Source organism: Girardinichthys multiradiatus, chromosome 20 (genome assembly GCF_021462225.1).
Source record: "Girardinichthys multiradiatus isolate DD_20200921_A chromosome 20, DD_fGirMul_XY1, whole genome shotgun sequence".
NCBI lineage: Eukaryota > Metazoa > Chordata > Actinopteri > Cyprinodontiformes > Goodeidae > Girardinichthys > Girardinichthys multiradiatus.
In genome coordinates, this window is record NC_061812.1 from 6,727,651 (window position 1) to 6,746,482 (window position 18,832).

At 39.0% G+C, this 18,832-nt stretch overlaps 1 long non-coding RNA gene across 1 annotated transcript; it reads left to right on the plus strand.

Annotated features, from left to right (window-relative positions):
• Positions 1-1,848: 1,848 nt before the first annotated feature.
• Positions 1,849-17,720, plus strand: LOC124857249. Its single transcript, XR_007035551.1, has 4 exons — positions 1,849-1,985; positions 11,377-11,434; positions 15,249-15,317; positions 16,446-17,720. It is a non-coding gene; the product is annotated as an uncharacterized LOC124857249 (long non-coding RNA).
• Positions 17,721-18,832: the final 1,112 nt, after the last annotated feature.

An 18,832-nucleotide genomic window follows, 5' to 3' on the forward strand; every position in this document is an offset into this window, starting at 1 on the left:
CATAACCTAAACCTGCTAGTGTTAAAAATCATTTGGGGCACAACAATATGTGTACTATACCATACATGTATGGTTAAATCTATGTCCTCCAAATGGATGTACCTGAGTCAGTCCCAGTGCTCACACACACCTTTTCAGTCCCGCCAACAAACTTTCGACTGGATTGTGATCAGGGCTTGGCCACCCCAAAACAGATTTTGTTTTCTGTAAGCCATGTTGTTAATTGCATATTGTTGTCAATAACTTGGCAGTATACGTAAGGATATTGTTTAGTTTGAAGACTCATTTGTGCCGAACTTTTAATTTCCTTGCTGATATCTTCAAATGTTGCTCCAATATTTTGACATAGAGTTATTTTCTCATGAGGCCATCTTTTTCCCAAAGGGCACCAGCAAAACACAGACGCAATGCTGCCACCATCCCTGCATCACAGTAGGGATGGTGTTGCTAGGCTAACAATCATCCATGTTCACACTAAAACACATTTATGTTTGGGACACAGAACCAATCTCCCTCCTCAACAGTATGAAGGCTGCGTATTCCTGTAGTATTTGTATTTACAGATAAATGTGGCACCTTCAGGCATTCCAAAATTGTAACCAAGAATAAACCAAAGTTGTAAAAGTCCACAATTCTCTTCCTGATGTCTTGAGTGATTTATTTTGATTTTTCTATGATGTAACACAAAGAAGCAGTGTGTTTGAGGTGTTGCCTTGAAATACATCTCGAGGTCTGCATCCAAATAACTTTAATGTTGTGAATCAGAAGCTTCCGACAGCTATAACACCATCAGAAGTGTCATGATGTTGACTGCCGACCTGATCCACATGCAGAGAACAATCAGAGACAGACACGTTTAGACAAATATTTATTTTTAGCAAATAATCCTGGGAATCTAGAAACGGGAGTGGAATCCTCTGGCTGCGGGAGAAGAACAGAGTTATAAACTAGACCCCAGAAAACGCACCAAAAATGATTGTGCAGCTTACAGGTAAGCACAGGTAAATCCGCCAGGGAGGACAGTCAGAAATCCTGGGGTGTGAGAGAGAGTGGTCAGCTTCACCTGCCGTGGTGGTCGGAACGGGCTGAACAGGAGGTGCTGGGAGGGTGGACAGGATTCGCTCAGCTGGAGGCTCACAGAAGAGTCAGTCCAAAGGTTCAATCTGGGAATCGGTTCAAACTGATTCACTCCAAGTCTCTGGTCAACTCCGTCGGATCCAGAAGTAATGCACCTGGAAGTGTCAGGACAGGGTAAAATCAGTACAGAAATGAAGCACATCAAACTTAGCTTTCAACAACAAAATCAGATTTCTAGGATGGTGTAATGGAAATTCTTTTATTAAGTGTTCCAAAGTGTGTGACCTTTGGGTTACCTCACTTCTGTGAACATCTGTGTTAGGGAGTAAGCTGTAAAAGCCATTATCAGAAGTGTAATGGTTCAGACCCATCTTTTAGGACAATGTCAGGAAGGGCAGTTAGGTCTGTTCCTAGATAACCTTGTCACCTTTGAACTCAAGAAGGGTTTGGGTCATAAAACACAGACTCTTTGAAGTTGAGATAACACTGTCATGTTCTGGTATAAATACTGTGTGTAAATGTTGATCGGGGCTCTGTTTCACTGACTAACCTCAGTGTCAGGGTCTTCAAATGCTGAATGCCTTTGAATAAAACTTATAAAGACAAAGTCCGGATTTTCTCTTGTTATGAGTCAACTTCTACCCACTTTGATAAGACAATTCCACAACAATGGCCAGCAGCTGTACCGCAAAGGCAAAACGCTCAGGCAACGAAGTGCAGGCGCAGCCTCTTCATATACTGCCCAGCTGATGAGCCTGATGAGCTGCACCTGTCCAGCTCCAGCACCTCCCGAAAACCGCACCTGGTGGTAAAATTGGTTAGTTGCAGGAAGATCACACCCCGGATTCTGACAAGAAGCTTCCAAAAACCATAATATCATCATCTATGCTTTCTCAATTTGGATGAAGGTATAGTAATCTTAATATGATTTGGCATCTGCGTTTGAAGAAAGTAAATACAATTCTCTATGAGATTTTCTCTCTTATTATTGTAATATTTACCCAACCACAAAAAATGTTGGAACCATTAGGTATAAAAGTACTTCAGATGTTTCAGTTATGTAATACATCTCTAGTTTAATATTTCATATCACTAGTTTTTCCCATGAATTAATATATAATTTAGTGTACACACAAGGACACTGTCACACACCCATACATAAACGCAAACTGTCATTTTACTGTTCTCCGCTTGCAGCTGCTGTTCTGGGTGTCCCTTATCTCATTTACAGCTGAAGCCGATGCTTCAGGCTGGGACTAAGCTTCTGTTAATGGAACACCAAAACACAGAACAGAGCTGAGATTACTTACAGTCACAGTTAGACGCTCTGGTCAAGCTGACATCCATTAAAGGGAAGTTCAACCCACACAGACCTGCTGCTGACTGGAAACACAGATGTCTTGAGTGACCTGAATTACTATCTCAAATTGGTAACCCACAAGCAGTTTAAACATGATCAGTAAGAGGCAGGGTTTCATTTCCCAAAACCTAAAATAAAATGTTGGTTAAAAAAAGTCAGTATAATTTATGTTAATGCTCATAACAATGCTATTTAGCTTCCGTTTTTATCTTCTTGTTTGTTAATGATATTATTGATACTGCAGCAGCTTGTAATTTTCAGGACAAAAAAATACAAACATCTGTCCTCACTGGCTGCATCTTAGAAGATCTGGATGAAAGGTTGCCCCGGTTTGAAGAGGAGGAAGCTGTACTAGTTTGTTTTACTAAAGTAAACACTATGTGTGTCTCTGCATTTCATCAGACATTCACTCTAAATATATAAAAAGGATATTTACTGTTTTATTCCCCTTATATATACTTTTTACCAATAGCTGGACAAAGAAGATATTAAGGTATTCCCAGGAAACTAATACCTATTAAAATAAATGAATAAATAAATAAACCAATGAATAATTTCTCCTTTGTTTATTTCTATCTCAGCTTTATTAGGAAATGATTATAAAGTAAAAACTATGCCCAAAGGTGCCAAGTGCATCTACTGTACTGCCAGACACCGTCCTACACTGATTGCCAACCAAAAAAAGTGGATTTTAGGAAACCAATAATGTGATCATCTTCTTGAGATGTACAGGTCCTTCTCAAAAAATTAGCATATTGTGATAAAGTTCATTATTTTCCATAATGTCATGATGAAAATTTAACATTCATATATTTTAGATTCATTGCACACTAACTGAAATATTTCAGGTCTTTTATTGTCTTAATACGGATGATTTTGGCATACAGCTCATGAAAACCCAAAATTCCTATCTCACAAAATTAGCATATTATTAAAAGGGTCTCTAAACGAGCTATGAACCTAATCATCTGAATCAACGAGTTAACTCTAAACACCTGCAAAAGATTCCTGAGGCCTTTAAAACTCCCAGCCTGGTTCATCACTGAAAACCCCAATCATGGGTAAGACTGCCGACCTGACTGCTGTCCAGAAGGCCACTATTGACACCCTCAAGCAAGAGGGTAAGACACAGAAAGAAATTTCTGAACAAATAGGCTGTTCCCAGAGTGCTGTATCAAGGCACCTCAGTGGGAAGTCTGTGGGAAGGAAAAAGTGTGGCAGAAAATGCTGCACAACGAGAAGAGGTGACCGGACCCTGAGGAAGATTGTGGAGAAGGGCCGATTCCAGACCTTGGGGGACCTGCGGAAGCAGTAGACTGAGTCTGGAGTAGAAACATCCAGAGCCACCGTGCTCAGGCGTGTGCAGGAAATGGGCTACAGGTGCCGCATTCCCCAGACCTGGGCTACAGAGAAGCAGCACTGGACTGTTGCTCAGTGGTCCAAAGTACTTTTTTCGGATGAAAGCAAATTCTGCATGTCATTCGGAAATCAAGGTGCCAGAGTCTGGAGGAAGACTGGGTAGAAGGAAATGCCAAAATGCCAGAAGTCCAGTGTCAAGTACCCACAGTCAGTGATGGTCTGGGGTGCCGTGTCAGCTGCTGGTGTTGGTCCACTGTGTTTTATCAAGGGCAGGGTCAATGCAGCTAGCTATCAGGAGATTTTGGAGCACTTCATGCTTCCATCTGCTGAAAAGCTTTATGGAGATGAAGATTTCGTTTTTCAGCACGACCTGGCACCTGCTCACAGTGCCAAAACCACTGGTAAATGGTTTACTGACCATGGTATCGCTGTGCTCAATTGGCCTGCCAACTCTCCTGACCTGAACCCCATAGAGAATCTGTGGGATATTGTGAAGAGAACGTTGAGAGACTCAAGACCCAACACTCTGGATGAGCTAAAGGCCGCTATCGAAGCATCCTGGGCCTCCATAAGACCTCAGCAGTGCCACAGGTTGATTGCCTCCATGCCACGCCGCATTGAAGCAGTCATTTCTGCCAAAGGATTCCCGACCAAGTATCGAGTGTATAAATGTACATGATTATTTGAAGGTTGACGTTTTTTGTATTAAAAACACTTTTCTTTTATTGGTCGGATGAAATATGCTAATTTTGTGAGATAGGAATTTTGGGTTTTCATGAGCTGTATGCCAAAATCATCCGTATTAAGACAATAAAAGACCTGAAATATTTCAGTTAGTGTGCAATGAATCTAAAATATATGAATGTTAAATTTTCATCATGACATTATGGAAAATAATGAACTTTATCACAATATGCTAATTTTTTGAGAAGGACCTGTATGTTTACCTGAAAGAAAATATTTATGTTTTTTTTTATTAATACTGTCCATATGTTTTGTAACATTGGATTTTGGATGGTATAGTATCTATGTAATCAAAATTAACTATTACCAGTGTTTCTTTACTACCATCTTATTGATTTAAATGTTTCTTCTCCATCTTACCTTCCATGGGGACTGCAGATGGAAATCAGCTAAGAAGCTAGAATCTGGTGCAGTGCATCTTTACTCTGTTAGAGTTTAATGTTTTTCTGCTTATTGTCCTTGTTAAAATAAATGAAGAAAGAAAGATTTGTTTAACTGGTAAAAAATGAAGAAATCACCAAGCCATTCCTGTGCATAAATCATCATACCACAAGTCCTCTTTCTGCAATCTCTGATCCAATAGGACCAAAGCTTTCTACGAGACAACCTGTAGTACACTGACTGTTCACTGCAAACCAGACTTCCAATTTAATTGACAACCTTTTCAACATTTTATTAAAAAATATTAAGTAGGTAACTAATTCAAAATCATGTTTGCAAATATCAGGGTGGTTTAACTACAGATAATGAAGAAATTATAATCTTTACATACTCTCAATAAAATGCCTTGCAAAAGTATTTAGACCCACTAAACTTACTCACATTTTGTCATGTTAAAACCACAAATTTTCATTTAATTTGATTTTTATCTTACAGACTAAAATAAAGTAGCACAAAATATTAGGTGGAAGAAAATTGATTTGAAAAATTATTTTAGGCACGATTTTTTGCATCTTGAGGCCAATTTTTTTTTTATTTGCTAATATCTAATATTGTTTGCTAAAATCTAGCTAGGGACAGTGTGGATGAACATCCATTTTCTGATCTTGCCTAAATCTTATCAATAAGATTTAGGTCTGGACTTTGACTGGGCCATTCTAACACTTAAACCATAAGAAATAAACCATTCCACTGTAGCTCAAACTGTAAATTAGGGGTTGCTTTCCTGCTTGAAGTTGAGTCTCCACCCCGGTTCAGAGTGTTACATTCAATACAGTCATATTCATAATCATATTCAATAAATTAATATATTAATAAAGTGGAATTTTCTTTCAGTAACTCAAATCACACATCAAAATAATTTCACAAACTGATGCTTTCAACACTTTATTTCTTAACTTAAGACTTTTTATTATTATTATTTATTTTTTTTTACAAAAATGGCTGTCTTATTTCCCTTCTTCCATGAAGACGTTGTGGAGTGCACAACAAATAGTTATCTTCTCAGCAGGTTCTCCCAAAGAGTTCTGTGGCTCCTCCAGGTTTAGGATCTCGGTCTTTTGGCTGCATCTCTGATCAATGTTCTCTGTGCCTGGTTTCTTATTTTAGGGGGATCGACATGTCTGCTTAGGTTTGCAGTTGTGCCATACTTTGTTAATTTCAGATGATGGAGCAGTGCTGTATGGGATATTCTATCTTTTATAACCTAACTCTTCTTTAAATCTCTCTACAAATGTATACCTGACTTTTTTGCCCTGTTCCCTGGTCTTCATGATACTGTTTTTATCACTGAACACACCAAAAGGCATGCATGCCACCAAATATGGTGCTTTGAGGCACAAGGATGTTCCCAAACTTTTAACTGTAACTCATTTGACACTCTCTTAGACAGGTTGAGCTATTAAAATGATGAGAAGGTGAAAGTCAGAGTGTGAAGGTTATAGTAAGTTAGCCAGCAGAGTGTTGTATCTGTAAACACATTCCACAGAGCTACACACACAAATCAGACACTAAATGTAAGCCAAAAAGATCAGGGCAATGTGGGTGACAACATGTTTCCACAACAGATACCTTACCTGGCTTAGTAAATTTGAGGAAAATACATTTAAAGTGACATTAACTGAAATATTCATAAACATTTACAAAATTATACATCCATGTACTCCATTTAGCAGGTGGTATGACTAATAATAGCATCTGTGATATTTTAAACACTGTTTTATAAATCAGTTAATTAACTAAAATCAAACGAAGAGTAGGACAACGAGGGGTTTTATTCTGACACTTGGTCATTTGCATAATTGGTTTTAGTTCTATGAAGATACATTTCTAAGAAAAATAGGATTACCTCATCACATACTTTACCATATGTAGTGATCTCTTGAAAGTAGCACCTTTAAAATGTCCTATACCGCTCGCTGTCTTGCTCCCCCTGAAAAGGAGATTCTATTCTTGACCTGGTCAAATAAATGTAAAATAAAGAAATAAAGACATGCCACTGACATGTGCAATTGCTTTTAAAGTTATATAGCAGTGAGCCTGCAATGACATTACACAGTCTCATGTTACACTGTGCAAACACACATGCTCAACACTTGATGGGACTAACATAGCTGGAAACTTCCACTATTAGTTGTTTTTGTTTGTTTGTCATGTCAGAGGAAAGAATACATGCTAACAACAAAGAGAAAAGCTGAAAAATCTCACATCAATGTATAGCATCATTTAAGTCATACTACAATCAATCCTGCAAAGCAATATCCATTCATCCATTTTCTATACTCGCTTCGTCGGTACAGCATCATGGGGGAGCTGGTGCCTATCTCCAGCAGTCTACGGGCAAGAGGCGGGGTACACCCTGGACAGGTTTCCAGTTCATCGCAGGGCAATGCAAAGACACACAGGAAAAACAACAATGCACACACCCATTCATACCTAAGGGTAATTTAGAGAGACATTTTAACTTAACAGTCATGTTTTTTTGGACTGTGGGAGGAAGCCAGAGTACCCAGAGAGAATCCATGCATGCTTGCACAGGGATAGCATGCAAACTCCATGCAAAAAGACCCCCAGCTGGAAGTCGAACCCAGGAATTTCTTGCTGGAAGGCAACAGTGCTACCAAGTGTGCCACCATGCTGCACATAGCAATGTATTAACAATATATGAATCTAAGATTAATCAATACACTACACATACCCCATGCATATCGCAATGCTGGAGCCTTTACTTTTTATCCTTGGCTCCAACATATATGGAAAAAATCTTGAAACATTATGATAGCATCCTTTGATTAAAGTTGCTACATAGAACTATCCATCTCTTTTAGACGTTTATATCCTACGTTTATTTTAGGGTAAAAAGAAAGGTTTTGCAAGACAAGTTAAACTGGCGGTAATAATTGAGAAACCCCAAGGTGTATTTTTTCATGAGAAAATTCTGAGTTCATAAATAGAGCAGTTGTCAGGTGGAGTGGCTTTTGGAGTGGACCCCAGAATGCAGACGGGCAGGCAGAGATGTGGTGAGAAAAAAAGGTTTCAATTTCAAAAGGAAAATTAACAGGAGGTTGTAGGTTGCGGATACAGACATGAACATGAACATGACCAGGCTTGGCTTAGCAGAACACACAGTCATGGACAGTCTTGGCATGGACAAACAGTATGTATCCACAAGGAGGAAACCGAACAGCAGTCTACATGAAGGGCAAGACACGAGTTAAAACAGAGAAACTGATTGGCAGGAAGCAGGTGGACCAGATGAAGCTGATTAATTTAGCATAGGCAGAGAGTGAAAAACAAAATATGGCTGGAACAAGAACACAATCTAACCAAAGGAAAATCTTACAAAACATGAACCAAAATGTATCATGAACAGAATACAAGAATAAGTAAGAAATTAAAGATGCACCTGGCAAACATAAACAATGATCAGAAACAAGACCTAACAAAAGCACCTTCAAATCATGATAGAAATAGCTTAAATATATTTTTTATTTTGCTTGATCAAACAAATTATTCCTTGTTAGTTTTTAAAAAATATAGCTTGTTTTGTTATCTAAAAAGCATATTTGAAAAACAGACATTGAGTTTAGATGGTGTTTACAGTTTTCTGGTCTAAACAAATTGACACAGGAGGCTTTTAATTTTAAGCCAGTTTTTGTAATACCACCATGGATTTAAAATTATATACCAGATGTTATGGCATTCGTCACAGGTGAATTGAAAGTCTTGAAGTCTTCTCCAGTTTATTGATGAGCCGATAATATGGCAATAAAGTCTGAAAAGGGTTTATACACATGAGATAGCACGGCGTCACTAAACAAAATTGGAGAACAAAAACAAGCAGCTGAAGAAAAAACAGAAGTTAAAAAACGGAAATAAAAGCGATCTGCTGATCAGAGGTGTCAAAGAGCTGAATCATGTGAGGAACAGGGGATGGAGAAGCTGAATGTATTTTGAGGATTTTAAGAGCAGGATTAGCCAATGAGAGAACAGGCCAAATAGCTGTGAATCATGAGTTTTCCACGTGCGATCACTGCAAAACAAGATAAAGACACACAAAAGCAAAAGCAAATAATATTCACAAACAAATTAGATAATACTCTATCATTTTTAACAAAAGCAGTAGTTGAATAAACAGAGAGGACGTCACAGAAGTCAGTGTGTTAATTTACTCTCAAAATGATAACAAATTTACTTTTAAAGGAACTAACAGCTCATTTAACTGCAGATGTCATGAACATGAGTCATTCTATTTTCAGAGTGCATGCAGCTATTATGCACCATCACTACCTTTCATTGCAACAACAGTCTTTGCAGTTCATCAGAGGACAGATATATTTAGGAAACTGAGCTGGTTGATTTGTTGCAAACAGCAGGTGTACTCTTTGTTTGAAAAATATTTTTGAAGATGTAATTACATATTGTCCTGCCTATAGTTTGGATAAAATAAGTTGGATGTCAAACTGGAAAACTGTCAAAAGTCCTTATGCTTAAATAAACTTCAGTTTTTTGTCACAAAAGGTAACTGATGGCTCACACACACAAAGGTTCAAGCAATGTACAGAAACCTAGGTTGTAAAAGCATTAGGCCAACCAGTTGCCTTTAGAAATCATGTGATTTGTAAATAGAGGCACCCCATTTGTAATTTAATGTAATTCAACATCAGTATCATTACAGGTGCTCTGTGAAAAATAATGTTAGTGAACAAACAGCATCATGAAGACAAGAGACAAGTCAGAGATAAAGTGGTGAAGATGTTTAAAGAAGGGTTAGGTTGTCAAACAGTATTCTTAATTGAATATCTCATGAAATCTTGTTCAATGTTTTATCCACAAATGAGAGAATTACACAACTGCAAACCTAAGAAGACATGGATGTCCACCTAAAAGGACATTCTGGGCAAAATGGGAATTTATCAGACAATTCCGCACCTTTGGGAAAATCTGTCAACAGCACAACTATTAATCGTGGATCTCACTAATCTCACCTTTATAGAACAGTGGTGAGAAGAAGCCATAGTTGTAGAAAGCCATAATAACTCATGTTTAAAGTTATCCATAAGCCATGTAGGGGACATAGCAAACATAGGGGAGAAGGTTCTTTAGTGAGAGTCAGCTAAGTTTAACTTTTTTTATGTTTATGCATAGTGCTATGTGTGGCAGATCCCACTGGAAACAATATTTCCGAGTGATGGTGACATCATCATCCTGTAGGGAAACCTTTTTCAGCAGGGATACATAATCTAGGCAGAGTTTATTGAAAGATAGAAATAACTATCAAAAATTGTTGTGAAAGAAAACCTTCGAGACTGCAAAATATCTGAGACAGGGCTGGAGCTTCCCATTTCAATAGGACAACTCCTAACATGTAGGTAGAGCAAAAGAGTGGTTTAGAGTATATTCATGTCTTGGAATGTTCCAGTCAAATTTCAGATACTCAGCTACCTGAAAGCTGCCAGATTTTTACAGTTTTTTCTATTCTCCTCTGCTCAACACAGACCCTATTTCAATCTGCCTGTTGGTTTCACTGTTTAATTCTACAAATTACTGCTCAGACAACATTTCTCCTCACTTCTTCCTCCTCATTGAATTATTCACCAGACCAATTTTATAATTTAGTTAATTTTGGGGGTTTTTGGCCATCGTTTACCCAACTTCAAAAAAGTATTTATTCATCTATCACTTTCCCATACCAGGTCTAGTCCTTGCAAGGTCGTAGGTGAGGCTAGTGGTCGGTGGGGTAGAGGCAGAGTACACCGTGGAAAGGCTTCAAGTCCATCACAGGGCTCCAAAACTATGTGATATTGAAAAAACACAAACATGATCAGGTCAGCATACTTTTTTTGTCAGTCATAACTTAAACAACAAGTATGATTGAGATGATTTCAGTCCATTTCCAAAAATAGAGCCTGAAAACGACCACAAAAATCAAAATGCTTAGTCATCTTGAACATATGCTCAAACTAACTCTGGGTCAGTAGAAATAAGGCTTTATCAAGTTATAGCTAAGGAAAGCAAGTATGCAGATACATTAATACCTATCTGATTGTTGACCTTGCAGTTGCTGCATGTTTGGAGACATACCTCCCTTATCACTGAAACACCAACCTTCAGTCTGACCTTGTCTGTGTTTAGTAAAAAGACAAATTAGAAGGCAATAAAGACATTATCAGATATATTAAGGTGCTTAGATTCTATAAATTGGACATTTTTACCTTGCAAAAGACTCATTATCTGTTCAAATTAACAACTCAGACAGATCACCCCACATTACAACTGTGCATTCTAACGTTTTTTTGTAAATATATACCCAAAAAAGTCCATGTTTTTCTGGATGGCCAACACAATAAGTTATCAGAATGAATGTTTTTGAAGTAATTGTTTTTTTCTGTTGATAGAACCGAGTAATGTCTGGTAAAAGGGAAGAAAGCCAGTTCGGATGTCTCAGCTGAGCAGGTAGTGTTTGTTGGTCTCACTAAGCTTTACTGGAACAATGATTCTCACATTACAAATACAAATGAGTGAAAAACATTCATTTGAATTCACCTGACATGGAAAACCCGAGGACACTTTGCAGCATGTGTCTCTGTCACACATTCCTGGAAAGTTGCTGACGTCTTTGGGAGTGCATGGGCCTGTGATTGTATGTGCATTTAAGCTGTCATCACTGTGGGTAACACATTCTTGTCATTGTTACATCAGACTGCAGATATTGATTACCTTATAGGGTCTTGGATCTACTAGCTAATCTACCCTGCATGAGAAACTTGCTTACGTAGTTACAATGCTGATATATGGCTAAGCATTCAAGTTAGTTTGAAAGCATTAAATATGACCATGAGATCCAAACAAAAATACACTCTAAAAGCAGTGCAGTTAAGAAAAGGTTATATGTGCACACAATTTGAATCGTATATCTCCTAATAGTAATACCTCATATGACCTACAACATTTTTCATAACCTACAAAAACTCCTCAAAACACACAAATGTGTGCTTTTAGAGTGAAAGCAATGTTTTATGTGCACCTTGAATTTGAGCTACAGTGAGAATGCTTTAAAATCTTGGACACACTTTTCAATTTTAACAGTTTAATACCACCTAAGGGTCAAGACTTAATTTTAAGATCATGCAAAGATAAAAAATAACATAAACAAAAACCCATCAGAAATGTATGGCTTTGATGTTTTTTGAATACTAATTATAGGTGGTGGTTTACATGTCTCAAAACAATACACTTCATAGATGCATATGTTATTTTCTTGTTTTTTCATTCATTTTAAAGCAGCTAAATTTCAGTTGTCATTAGGTTCGGATATTGCTGTAAGAAGGTGGGATCTAGAGGGTCTTCCTCTTTTGTCCGTGTAAATGGTATATACAGTGCATTGCAAATGCATTAATACCCCTTAAATGTTTTCACAATTTGTCACGTTGCAGTTCGAAATGTCAGCGTATTTTATTGGAATTTTAAGTGATAGGGTGGTGAGCACAACAGATAGGTTTTCTTTTTCTCTAAAAGCGAAACGCAAAAATGAGCAAGATACAAAAATTCACCCCAATGAGTCAATATATTTGTGCAGTGCACAACTATGGCCGTCTCCACTCCAGGATAGTCCAGCGGACTTGGTTTACATAGCCGGAAAATTCCCATAAAACATCTCACCCATAAAACATGCTGTGGAAAGGGTCATGAACATCCAGCTGGCCAGTTCGCGCATCCATCATTTTTATTTCTTGCTGCAATTTTGTAGTCCAAGCTCAAGTAGGCAGAAGCTACAAGTGGATAAATCTGAAGGTTTGGTTATTGGGCGTATTAACCCACACAATTCATTACACCATCCTGCAGCATCAGAACCTCTTCAAAGTGCCAGGATACATTTTATTTTTTTGTGAAATGTCCCCACATCAATGGGGAAATTCCTATTTTCCCCACTTCAGGGACGAGGGCCTTCAGCAACCTCTGTCAGTATCAAGAAGGATTTGCAGAAAGACTTCATCTGATTAAGCGGTCAGTTCCTATGGAACTGTTGTCTATGGAAACAACAGATACAGCAGACCAGGAAGGCCAGAGTTTGCTTGTTTGGTCAACACCAGAGTTCAGGTGAGCTTTCACACCTGCCCAAAGTGGACTATCCAATAACTCTAGTTAGTATAAAGCAGACCAAACATCTATAGAGTATCAACAGATTCCCCTACCTGAGCTGTGAATCTTTGCAGGTCCTTCAGAGTTACAACAAGGTTCTTGGCTACCTCTCAAGTCGATTCACTCCTTGCCCAGCATGTCAGGTTAGCTAGATGGCAATGTCTAGATAGGTTTAAACCTGTGCCATACTCTTTCCATTTTCTGATTATGGATAGAACAGTGCTCTGTAACATTTTGTAATTATTTGATTGTTGTATAATATCCCAATACCTCCATCCTCTTTACAACTTCATCCCTGATCTGTCTCATGTGTTTCTTGGAGTTTATGACGCTACTCTTTAACTAATATTTTCTAACAAACTTCTAATGTCTTCAAAGATGTTTTTAAAATAAAATAAAATTACACATGGATGTATTTACTAATTAGCTAACTTTTGAAGTCAGTTTGTTGCACTGAATATTATTTGGGGATATTAGAGTGCAGGGGGTGAATAGAAAACCATATATCTTACTCTTCACAGTTATGAACAACTTTGTGTTGGTCAACACAGGATTCCAGTTAAATACACAGACCTTTGCATGTGTCAATGAAAAACTGTTCAAAACAGTACAGGGTATACGCATGTTCCAAAATCTGATCCAAACTTTCTCTCCATACAGATATTTTTAAGATTTATTCTATCAGGTAAATATTTATATTATAGTTTTTCATAATAATTTTAGTTAAGGTAACATTAATAAAACACAGATCACACTATCATCTATGTTGTGCTTTTTTGGTACTTCAGAGTTTCCAGTCAAGAAGAAAAAATATACCCAACCTCAAAGTTAGAATTTTGTTTTGGAGAGTCCAAGGGCCCTCACCAATCCTGTTCTTAAAATCCAGTTTCCAGGACTTTCAGCTGGAACACAGTTAATTTGGATTCAATGGGTTTTTGAGAATTGACCTTCGAGTTACATAGAAGAGTATTCCATGCGCTGCTGCTGCTTTTGCCAACATTTCTGCATATATTTACATTAAATAAGAAGCCACACAATTATACTTATTTTAGAATTGAATAGATATGGGCTCGGGTTGGGGTCTTGGGGGTTGTCTGGTGCTGGGGCTGGCTTTTCAGGTCTTTCGGGATCACTTGGATTTCCTTGAATCTCAGTCCCTGGCTTCGGAGCCCGGTCCATCGGTTGGGGGGCCACTGGGCTCTGGTAAGGGGGTCTTGGCCAAGCAGTGTGCAGTGTTGATTGAGATGTGGCTTCGCTTTGGTGGAGGAGCTGGCCGGCCTGCTTGGTGCGGCGTGGTGTACCGTGTGGGAGGGTGGGTGGCCTGCATCCTAGGGCACCTCCGGAGTTTGGGTGTGGGGATGGCGGGTTGCCCTGTCCTTTGCGTGCTGTGGTGGCCTTCCTCCAATGCTTCCTTCTGTGCCTCTGGCCCCTGGCCGGGCGCCGAGCTGAGGTTGGCGGTCAGGTGGGTGGGGCAGTGGAGCATGTCTTGTGCCTGCACTGGGGCGGCTGGTGGGAGCGGTTGGCTTCCCCGGGTAGTCCTGGCAGTGGTTCTCCTGGGGTTCCTGTGCTCTGGAGGGCCTTTGGATGTCTGTGGCTCAGATCTCCTCCGTATCTGTCCTGGGTCCACGGGGGAAGGTCTGTGGCTCCTGACACTCGCTATGGCATATTTTTATGGAGAAACCTTGTATACACAAGCACTCTCACACTCAGACCCACAGGTGTTTAGATTCAGGTGTTAACAGATACACAAATGTTCTATACTGAGCTGTATTTACCACTAAATACATCTTGCATTCATAAGTACCATGCACTCTTTGGTAACAAATCTGTTAATATGAATGTTTCTGGAGGGGCAGATGTAAGCAGGGTGTTGTCTTGTATTCTCTTCATCATTCTTTCTTTCCTCAATTATTTTCTCCTTCTCTCCCCTTTTCTGTCATAAGTTACGCAAGGATCTGACCCACATGCAGAATGACGCTCAAGGGAAAACCAGGAAACAATTCTAAGAAGTTTATTTAAATGAGTAAGCAGGAACAAAGTGCACGAAACAACTGTAGGAGGGGAAATGACAGGTAAGTGATGAGGCAAAAGGAAACTGGATAAATAATTGTGCAATGTCTCTTACTAGGTGGGAAGTGGTTATCTGCCAGGAGGAGAGGCACACGGACTGGAACAAACAATGATGACAACGAAGACAGTAAGTCCAAAGCTCACGTAGATCCAGAGACTCTTGTACTTGGCGGGCAGGTGTTGTGTTATCGGTTCGGTGGAGGGTGGACAGGTGGGGATGAGTGAGCATGACAGTTTGAGGTACAGGAGCAGCCAGCCAGAATGAGTTCCAGGCTATGGTCGAGACTTCTAGATCCGTAGGTGAATATATCCTTGGGAGATCTCAGGAACAAAGGGAGCTTAAAGGTTAGGCCACCGGGGCCAGCCTGGGTATCCTCCATGTAGTCCAGGCTCAATCACGGGGAATGGGTAACACCTGTCTCACCACAGCCACAACACATCAGCGCCTACTAGGAAATGAAAACACAAACAATACATACACAAAAACTCCAGCCCCGACATTTTCCTTTTTGCCCCACCTCTCTCTCTTTCGTGCTTCTTATTGTTGCCTTTTTATTTATGTCTCTGTGTCCGTAACAATTGAAATAATCCAAAAAGAGCTTCTAATGAAGCTTCTTTTATAAATATCAAGCAGAGCTTTAAAGCATTAGCTGTAATGTTAAATCTGTTAGGCTTTTTCTTGGCACTCAGACAACAATTGTGAGTGCTATTCTGCCGGACAGGGCACAGTTAAAAAAATTTATACAATTTAATAGATGTAAATACAATTATAGTTTGTGTAAATTAAAAATATTTGTGTTGAACTCAGTTATTTGTTCGGAAAAGAAAGCTTTGTAAAATTATCTGAAAACTGCTTTATTTAGCAACAACAGCAATGTGAATTGTCAACGATTTAAAGATAAGCGAGGAGACACTAACATATACAAGGAAGATAAGCAGAAGCTGTGCTGCGTACAACTCAAGACTAAAGCATATTTTTTTACATTGACTAAAATAAAAGTAAAATTTATATTTTAAAATCAATTTAATTAATAATTAGTGCAATTAGCATCACTAACAGTCTTTATGATTTATTTAATTGGATGGTAAATATTCCACACCTTGGCATGTTCACGGACAGGTAGAGGTTGAAAGGGTGAATTTATTTATAATATAAAGTATTTCTCCCCTTAATTATTTAGCCTTGCTGTTCTCTGTTAGAGCTCTTTGTCATTTCTTCAGAACTAGCTAAATTAACACAGTTTCTACCTTACAGAATGTTTGCATAATGCACAGAAGATGCTGCCTCATTTTCCCTGTGAAGACTAAGCTGTCTCCAAAAAATCATGGGCTGACCAAGCACAACAGGCTTACCTTCTCTCATGGCTAAGACCAATGATGGTTCGTCATATGGGTGATGTGGCTTAGCTCAACATCAGGCATCTCAACAGGGGTATGAACACTCAGAAAAAAAGAACACATTTTGTACTACTTCATTGCATATTCAGTCAACAGAGAGCAGTTACACACTTGTTGTTACTTAGAATGCATGAGGTGCTTGCCCAAGGTGCCAGTCATGCAAGAACTGTCACTGTATTGGGTTAACAGGACAGTTTGGACTATCCAACCACATCTAAGGAAATCTGATAACTTCAACATCTATATGAGACTACTGGATAAATTAGATGTTGCCTGCAAGCTGGATCAGATGGTCAGTTGCTTCTTCGCACATGATCTTGCTCACACTCTGTAGAATGTATTATGCACACTCTAACAATTTGGTTATGCATCTTTTAAATCAACTTCAGTTTATTTTATGATCATGTTTCTAAATTTCATTTACACTAATTCACATTTTACAGAAGGGTGAATTGTCAAAATTACAACTTATGCCAAAACCGTTTCTAACAGAAAAGCTCTTGTTTTTGGTTTCAAGCTGGTGGGGTCATTATATCATATGATCTTGTAACCTCCAGTAGCCATTATGACACAGATGTCTCAGGTGACAGGATGGGAGACTCAGCATGGTTTGATTCCTACAGGTGTTTATTGTTCTATATCTGAAAATCAGTCTGTAGAATTTCCCACAGTAAATCACTACCTTAAAAGAAGATAGCTTGTTAGGCATGTACTATTCTCAAGGTGTTTTATTACATGATGTTGATATTAGTTTTAGTTTTTGCAAATAAAATCCTTCAACAAACATAAAGATACAAAGGGATACAAGGACACAAAACCCCAGTACAAGTCCATCCAGCATTTGTAGTTTAAATGCATTCCCCTGAAATAATAATTGTGTATCAAAAATTGCATGCAGCTCTTTCAAATACATGACAAGAAAAGTAATTATTTTGTTGTTACAGTTAACGTTGCAATAGAAGCAAATGGCCTGTGTTGTGTTTTATTATGTGTAGGGCATTTGTTTTCATTGTGAATTAAAGATAAAATTATCATGCAAGAAAGTATTGGAAATGTCTGTTATAAATGATTTCTGATTAACATATCTAAACATATCTAATAAAAACAACAATAAATAGCACTCATGAAGACACACCATTATGATTCTTTTTTTTTATTACACCATTGTCATTGTAATTCTGCATATTTGAATTAGTGCAAATATGCATGGTATCAGTCTGGGCACTCAAAACTGTCTCTGTGGTAGCAATATGTGGTAGTGCCAGCCTGAAGGTAAATGTCTAAGCAGTTTGTGTCCAGCATGAGTGGGGCCCTGGAGGGAAGGTTAGTCCTGATTATTCTCTTTGGTAACCTAGATGATCAGCACATCCTGTGGCAGGTTGTACTTCTTCAGTTGTTGCAAGAAGTACAGTTTCTGCTGGGCCATCGTCTGAACAGTATCTATGCATGAGGACCAACTTAGGTCCTGATAAAGGATGGTTTCTAGAAATCAGAATTGATCCACACTAGACAGTGTTGTTGAGGATGGTGAGTGGAGGGATTGTGGGAAGTCCACCGTCATCACCAGTGTCTTGGGTTCTGACCACACCAGGGGACCAGCCGATCCACCTTCTGTCTGTATGCAGACTCATCATAGTCCTCGAATAGATCAATGACAGTGGTGTTATCCTCAACTTCAGGAATTTCACAGAAGGGTCTGCTGAGGTCCAATCATTTGTGTAAAAAGAGAAGAGGTATGGAGAAAGAATACACCCTCGGGGGTGCTGGTGCTGAGGGTTCTTGTGCGGGAGAAGATGCTCCTCAGCCTCACCTGCATCAGGAAGCTGGTGATCCATTGACAGGTAGAGTCCAACATTGTGAGTTGTGTGAGCTTCTTGGTTGCGATGGCGTTGAAGGCCAAGATGAGGTTCACAAACCTAGGTGGTCAAGTTGGTACAAGATGAAGTGTAGTACCAAGTTGACAATATCATATGCAGTCAACTTGGGACCTGTTTGCCCAGTAAGCAAAGTGCAGGGGGCCCACCAGGGGGGTCGCGATTTCCTTCAGATTCTTCAACACTAGTTGCTCAAAGGGTTTCATGACCACAGATGTCAGGGTGACAGGTGCATTTCTTGGGGACTCGGATAGTAGTGGTGCGCTTGAAGCAGGAGGGGATCTCACACAGCTCTAGAGACCTGTTGAAGATCTGAAGGTAGGGACAGTTGGTCAGCACAGCTTCTTAGGCAGTAAAACAGATCTGCCTT